Source organism: Macaca fascicularis, chromosome X (assembly GCF_037993035.2).
Source record: "Macaca fascicularis isolate 582-1 chromosome X, T2T-MFA8v1.1".
Lineage (NCBI taxonomy): Eukaryota > Metazoa > Chordata > Mammalia > Primates > Cercopithecidae > Macaca > Macaca fascicularis.
Window position 1 is genome coordinate 137,722,153 of NC_088395.1, and position 5,686 is coordinate 137,727,838.

Below are 5,686 nucleotides of genomic sequence, written 5' to 3' on the forward strand. Positions count from 1 at the left end.
TTTTGGGAGAGCTGATCTGAAGCCATTAGCACTGACAGTATTTAGACAGCAGGAACAATGCCTTTTGAAATTAATCTTAGTTTTCTGCAGTAAAATCAAATCATCTGCATATAGTAGAATGTTTATCCTTCTTTTTTATGACAGAGTTTGTGAATCCAAATTGTTCAAAGTGGTCTCCAGTCATCAAAACAAATTTTAAAAGAAAGAGTGGCCAAAACACATGTCACTTTATTCAAAATTGTTCTGTATCTGTTTAAAAACTGTGTATCTAATGACTCTTGGTGGTACTACAGTAGAGGTTCTATATAACAATCACTAGCCAGCATTCCATACTGTATTAATATACTCTAACTTATACAATTTGTTTCCATACATCAAATTCCAAATAATGGTCAATAAGAGATACAAATGATCTTACAATTTTCCCAGTGGATAATCCCACAAGATGATAGAAATATAAAATTTCTCATTTGCATATTGCCATTCTGAGATCCTACCTCCTCATCTTGTAAACATTTGCTTGAGATTCCAATATTTGCATTTTGTCAAGGAGACTCGTCTCCCGGCCCGCGGGATAGTCGAAGCAGGCCCTGGAGGAGGGGGTGGGAATTTGGGGAACAAGAGATACGAGAAATGGAGACAAGACAGTGCTCTGATCAAGTCTCTTTTAATGGCGGTAATGCAGTGCCTTATATACACTTGGAGGGAAAAGGGTTGGGCCAGGGCGAAGATGATCTCATCGCAGAGGGCGTGACCAAGTAGGTATTGGTTTCTCTGGTCGAACGTCATGTTGCACCTGCGCTGTCAGGTAGTAATTTTCGCGGGCGCGGGAAAAATGGGTGAAGAAGAAGCAAGAAGAGCGCCATCTTTTATGAGGTATTAATACAGGGAAAAAGGTAAATCTAGGGAGGAGGTAGAAGGTGGAAATGAATAGAGCTCAGGCGTTTTTAATCGTCAGTTATTATTCGCTATGGCCGGGGCGTGCAGCTCCGGACAGGTCCCCCTTTTAATTATTTTATGATGAGAAAACGACCCCTCGGGAACTGCGCCTGTCTTAGGTTGGGTCAACTCATCCCCACCTTCTAGGCCCGTCATGGGATAAGGCAGCAGCAAAGGCGGCCCTCCTGTCTTAGGCTCCGATGGAGATAGTGTCCTCTTACCCGTCATTGACTGTCCAGTTCAGCACACAGGGGAGGTGGTCTTATTAAGGCAAATAAGACTCACCATTTTCAGTCATCTCAAGGGGATGATAATGGACCTGTATAGGTTTGGCCTGGAAGGCCTCGATTTGTTGTCTGACGAATGCCATAAGCTTATTAAAGATTATAGGCCCGAGAGTGAGAAAGAGTAGAAGAGTAAGTAAAGGACCAAGAAATGGCAGGAGATAGGGGAGAAGTCCATCGAGTCCAGTCCACAAGGGATTAGCGACCAGACCTTTTCTGCGCTCTTCTAGTTCTTCCTGTAAAGTCTTTATCTTATCTCTGACGATTCCGGATTTGTTGGCGTAAAAACAGCACTTTTCATTTCCATGACTGGTCTGGCATTAGGTAAGCTGTCTTGCCCGAGCAAGTCACCCGGGTGATTCTGTCTGACGGAGGTTCAGATACCTGTCCCCCTCTGCAATCACAAGGCTGGCCGTATTGTTTTCGTAATAATTCTCTTGCCTTACGAGGGTCACCAAAACCTGCATAGACTGTCACTATGTTATATAGAGCGATTATTCTCCAAAGGAATTTCATGTTAGGCTTCATTTTCTGAAAAACAAGAAGGAAAGAACTTCTCAGGGAGATTTATCTTCCCTGGACTGACAATGGTTATGATTTATTTGTCTTACCAATCTTTCAGGCAGCCATCTGGCTGCATCATTTTTTTGTGAGAAGATGCATACTGAGCCTCTTCCCCAAATTAAAACTGGATCGGGGCCATGCCATGAATTATCAAGTGGATCTTTCCATTTTACCATTGCAAACTGTTTTTGAGATTCAGGATGCCAGAAACGATCGGCAGCCGATTTTCCATGACTGTCCAAATTTAAAAAATTAAGGATAAACAGGGCATGATTGAGTATGTTTCTAGGGGTACCCTTCACGGGGTACCAGCTCCCCCCTTTTAATTTTGTGATAACAGTTTTTAAAGATAGATGAGCTCTTTCTATTATACCTTGTCCTTGGGGATTGTAGGGAATACCTGTGGTATGTTTAATTTGTAGGGTATTACAGAATTGTAAAAAGGTTTTGGCTATATAACCAGGGCCATTGTCTGTTTTGATTTGTTTGGGTATTCCTAAAATAGAAAAGCAATGCAATAAATGAGCTATGACATGTTTGGTGGCCTCTCCTGTTTGGAGAGTTGCACTGACGAATCCACTATAGGTGTCTATGCATACATGGATATATTTTAGCTGACCGAATTCTAAGTGGTGAGTAACGTCCATTTGCCAAATTTCGTTGGGGATGAGTCCTCGGGGGTTAACTCCTAGATAGGGAACAGGCAAATATGTTATGCAGTTGGCGCATTGTTTAACTATTTGTCGAGCTTGTTCTCTGGTAAGTTTAAACATGAGTCTTAAGGTTTGGGCGTTTAAATGATGCAAGGCATGTGCTTTTTGTGCTCGTTGCAAATTGTCTGTAGTGACTGTGGCTATGATTTTTGTTGCCGCATCAGCTGTTGCGTTACCTTGTGTTAAAGGTCCCGGTAATCCTGAATGTGCTCTAATATGCCCAAGAAAAAAGGGAGTAGTCCTTTTTCGAATAAGTTGTTGACATTGTAAAAATAGGTCAGCTGTGTCTGAAATATGTTTAATTTGAGGCACGGTCTCTAAGAGGGGTATTGAATGAGCCAGGTAGGTGCTGTCTGTGTAAATGTTAAGTGGCTGACAAGGAAAAGCTGATAGTGCTGCAATTATAGCTTGCAATTCGACCAGCTGAGCTGATGTATAAGTGGTCTGGAATTTAACGACTACATTATTATAAGTGTAAGCGGCAAGTCCTGTGGAAGATCCATCAGTGAAAATTAATAATGCGTCATTGAGAGGTTCTTTGCTGGTAATATGGGGAAACACAAACGCATGAAGTTTGCAAAATTGAATAAGTTTGTTAGGTGGGTAATGGTTGTCAATTGAGCCAGTGTAAGAAGCGCAAGCAATTGGCCAGGCTTCCGTATTTTGTAATAGCCAATGAATGTGTGATTGAGTGTAGGGCTGTATAATGGTAGAGGGTTCTATTCCAAAGTATTTTCTACTGTTTTCTCTTCCCAAGATAATTAGATCAGCTATGGCATCATAATAAGGCAACAAAACCTTTTTAGGGGAGGAGGGCAGGTGTACCCACATAATGGGATTATTCTGCCAAAATAGGCCAGTAGGGGTTATTGTTGTGTTAAAAATAAGGAATATTAATGGCTGAGAATAGTCAATACTGGTAACAAATTGTGTTGCAATGGCATGTTCTACCTGTTGGAGTGCCATTAATGCTTCTTTAGTAATGGACCTGGGAGATTTTGGATTAGAGTCTCCTTTTAATATATCGAAAAGAGGTTTTAACTCTCCTGTAGTGAGTTTTAAGTACGGTCGAAGCCAATTTATGTCTCCCAGTAATTTTTGGAAATCATTTAAAGTTTTTAAATGATCACGACGTATAACGGCCTTTTGATTAATGATTTTGGGTCCATTAATTTGAAAACCAAGATAGGTGTATGGATCTTGTAATTGTACCTTTTCTGGGGCTATTTGTAGTCCAGCTGCTGCTAACTCTTGTTTGAGTTGAGCAAAGCACTGTAAGACTTGTTCGCCAATTTCTCCTGCTATTAAAATATCATCCATATAATGTATAATATACATTTGTGCCCACGTTTTTCTGACTGGCTCTATAGCAGCAGCTACATATTTTTGACACAAGGTAGGACTATTAGCCATACCCTGAGGTAAGACTTTCCATTGATAGCGCTTCATTGGTTGTTTAAAATTTGTAGATGGAAGACTAAAGGCAAATCTTTTTTGGTCAGCAGGATGAAGGGGAATTGTAAAAAAGCAATCTTTAAGGTCAATAACGATTTTAAAATATTTTTGAGGAATCGCAACCGGTGAAGGTAATCCTGGTTGTAAGGCACCCATAAGGATCATAGTGATATTTACTGCTCTTAAATCTTGTAAGCGCAAAGCATGCCTACAAGACCAAAAACCTCATCACCTGGGTACATGGTAGATAAGTAAATAATGGTCTGCACCCCAGACGCAGCAAATCAGAAACTTGGAGGGCAGAGCTCTGCAAGCTGTGATTGAACAAGCCTCCCAAGTGAGTTTCATGCACACTGAAGGCTGAAACTCAATGAGAACCATTGTTTTAACCAATTAAAATACAATCTTCAGGTGGTTCATATACACTGCCAAAATTGAGAAAGCCTGAGAATCACTGAATAGTAATAATTATTTTCAGATGGTACTCGACAAATTTACAAAAACTGCAAACATGCAAGACCCGCCCAGCCATCTGCACATCCACTGGGATCCACTCCCACGATCACCCTCGAGGGAAATGAGATCCTCCTCCGTATCTTGCGGAGGCCCCGCAAGGTTAGAACAGGAGCTCACCTTTAAAATATGCTCTGTCTGAGCGACCGCAGCCACGACTTGCGGATCGACCTCCTTCCTATCTATTAAATCTCTAATGAGGTTCCAATAAGAGAAAACGGTCACAGGAATTTTTTCTGGCCCAAAAGTATTATAATAGTCCTGAAGACAATCCCCTACTCTACGCCATATTTTGATATCAATAGTTCCTTCCTGTGGGAACCAAGGGCAAATATCTTTTACAAAATCAAAAAATTTAAACAAGTCATTACCTTTAACCTTTACTCCTCGTATCTTTAAAGCCTCTTTTAATTGTCCTACATATATTTCATGTTGGCTTAATTCTTGTCCCATTTCGGACGCCTCACTTACCTTCGATCCTGACGCGGCAGGTTCCCGCGGTGATCAGTTTAATTCCTTTTATCTTTGTTAGCGGTCGACCATCCTTTGGCGTCCTCTTCCTCACAGTGTCCCTCGTTTCCAGGTCCCTGTTCGGGCGCCACGTCTCCCGGCCCGCGGGATAGTCGAAGCAGGCCCTGGAGGAGGGGGTGGGAATTTGGGGAACAAGAGATACGAGAAATGGAGACAAGACAGTGCTCTGATCAAGTCTCTTTTAATGGCGGTAATGCAGTGCCTTATATACACTTGGAGGGAAAAGGGTTGGGCCAGGGCGAAGATGATCTCATCGCAGAGGGCGTGACCAAGTAGGTATTGGTTTCTCTGGTCGAACGTCATGTTGCACCTGCGCTGTCAGGTAGTAATTTTCGCGGGCGCGGGAAAAATGGGTGAAGAAGAAGCAAGAAGAGCGCCATCTTTTATGAGGTATTAATACAGGGAAAAAGGTAAATCTAGGGAGGAGGTAGAAGGTGGAAATGAATAGAGCTCAGGCGTTTTTAATCGTCAGTTATTATTCGCTATGGCCGGGGCGTGCAGCTCCGGACAGAGACTGGCATACATTAATGATGGATGGTTAATAAGGTCTATCAACTGAGGGGAGTAATGAAGTTGCTTTAAATTTTTCCTGATTTCTCTTGTGGGCATTTAGTGCTATAAATTTCCCTCTACACACTGCTTTAAATGTGTCTCAGAGATTCTGATATGTTGTGTCTTTGTTCTCAT

The 5,686-nt window shown here is 41.8% G+C and overlaps 1 long non-coding RNA gene across 1 annotated transcript; it reads right to left on the minus strand.

The window, feature by feature from the left end:
- Positions 1-651: 651 nt before the first annotated feature.
- On the minus strand, positions 652-5,466 carry LOC135969032 (uncharacterized). The gene is made up of 2 exons (XR_010584084.2): positions 4,940-5,466; positions 652-1,754 (listed from the first exon to the last, which is right to left on the minus strand). It is a non-coding gene; the product is annotated as an uncharacterized lncRNA (long non-coding RNA).
- Between the last annotated feature and the right edge of the window lie 220 nt (positions 5,467-5,686).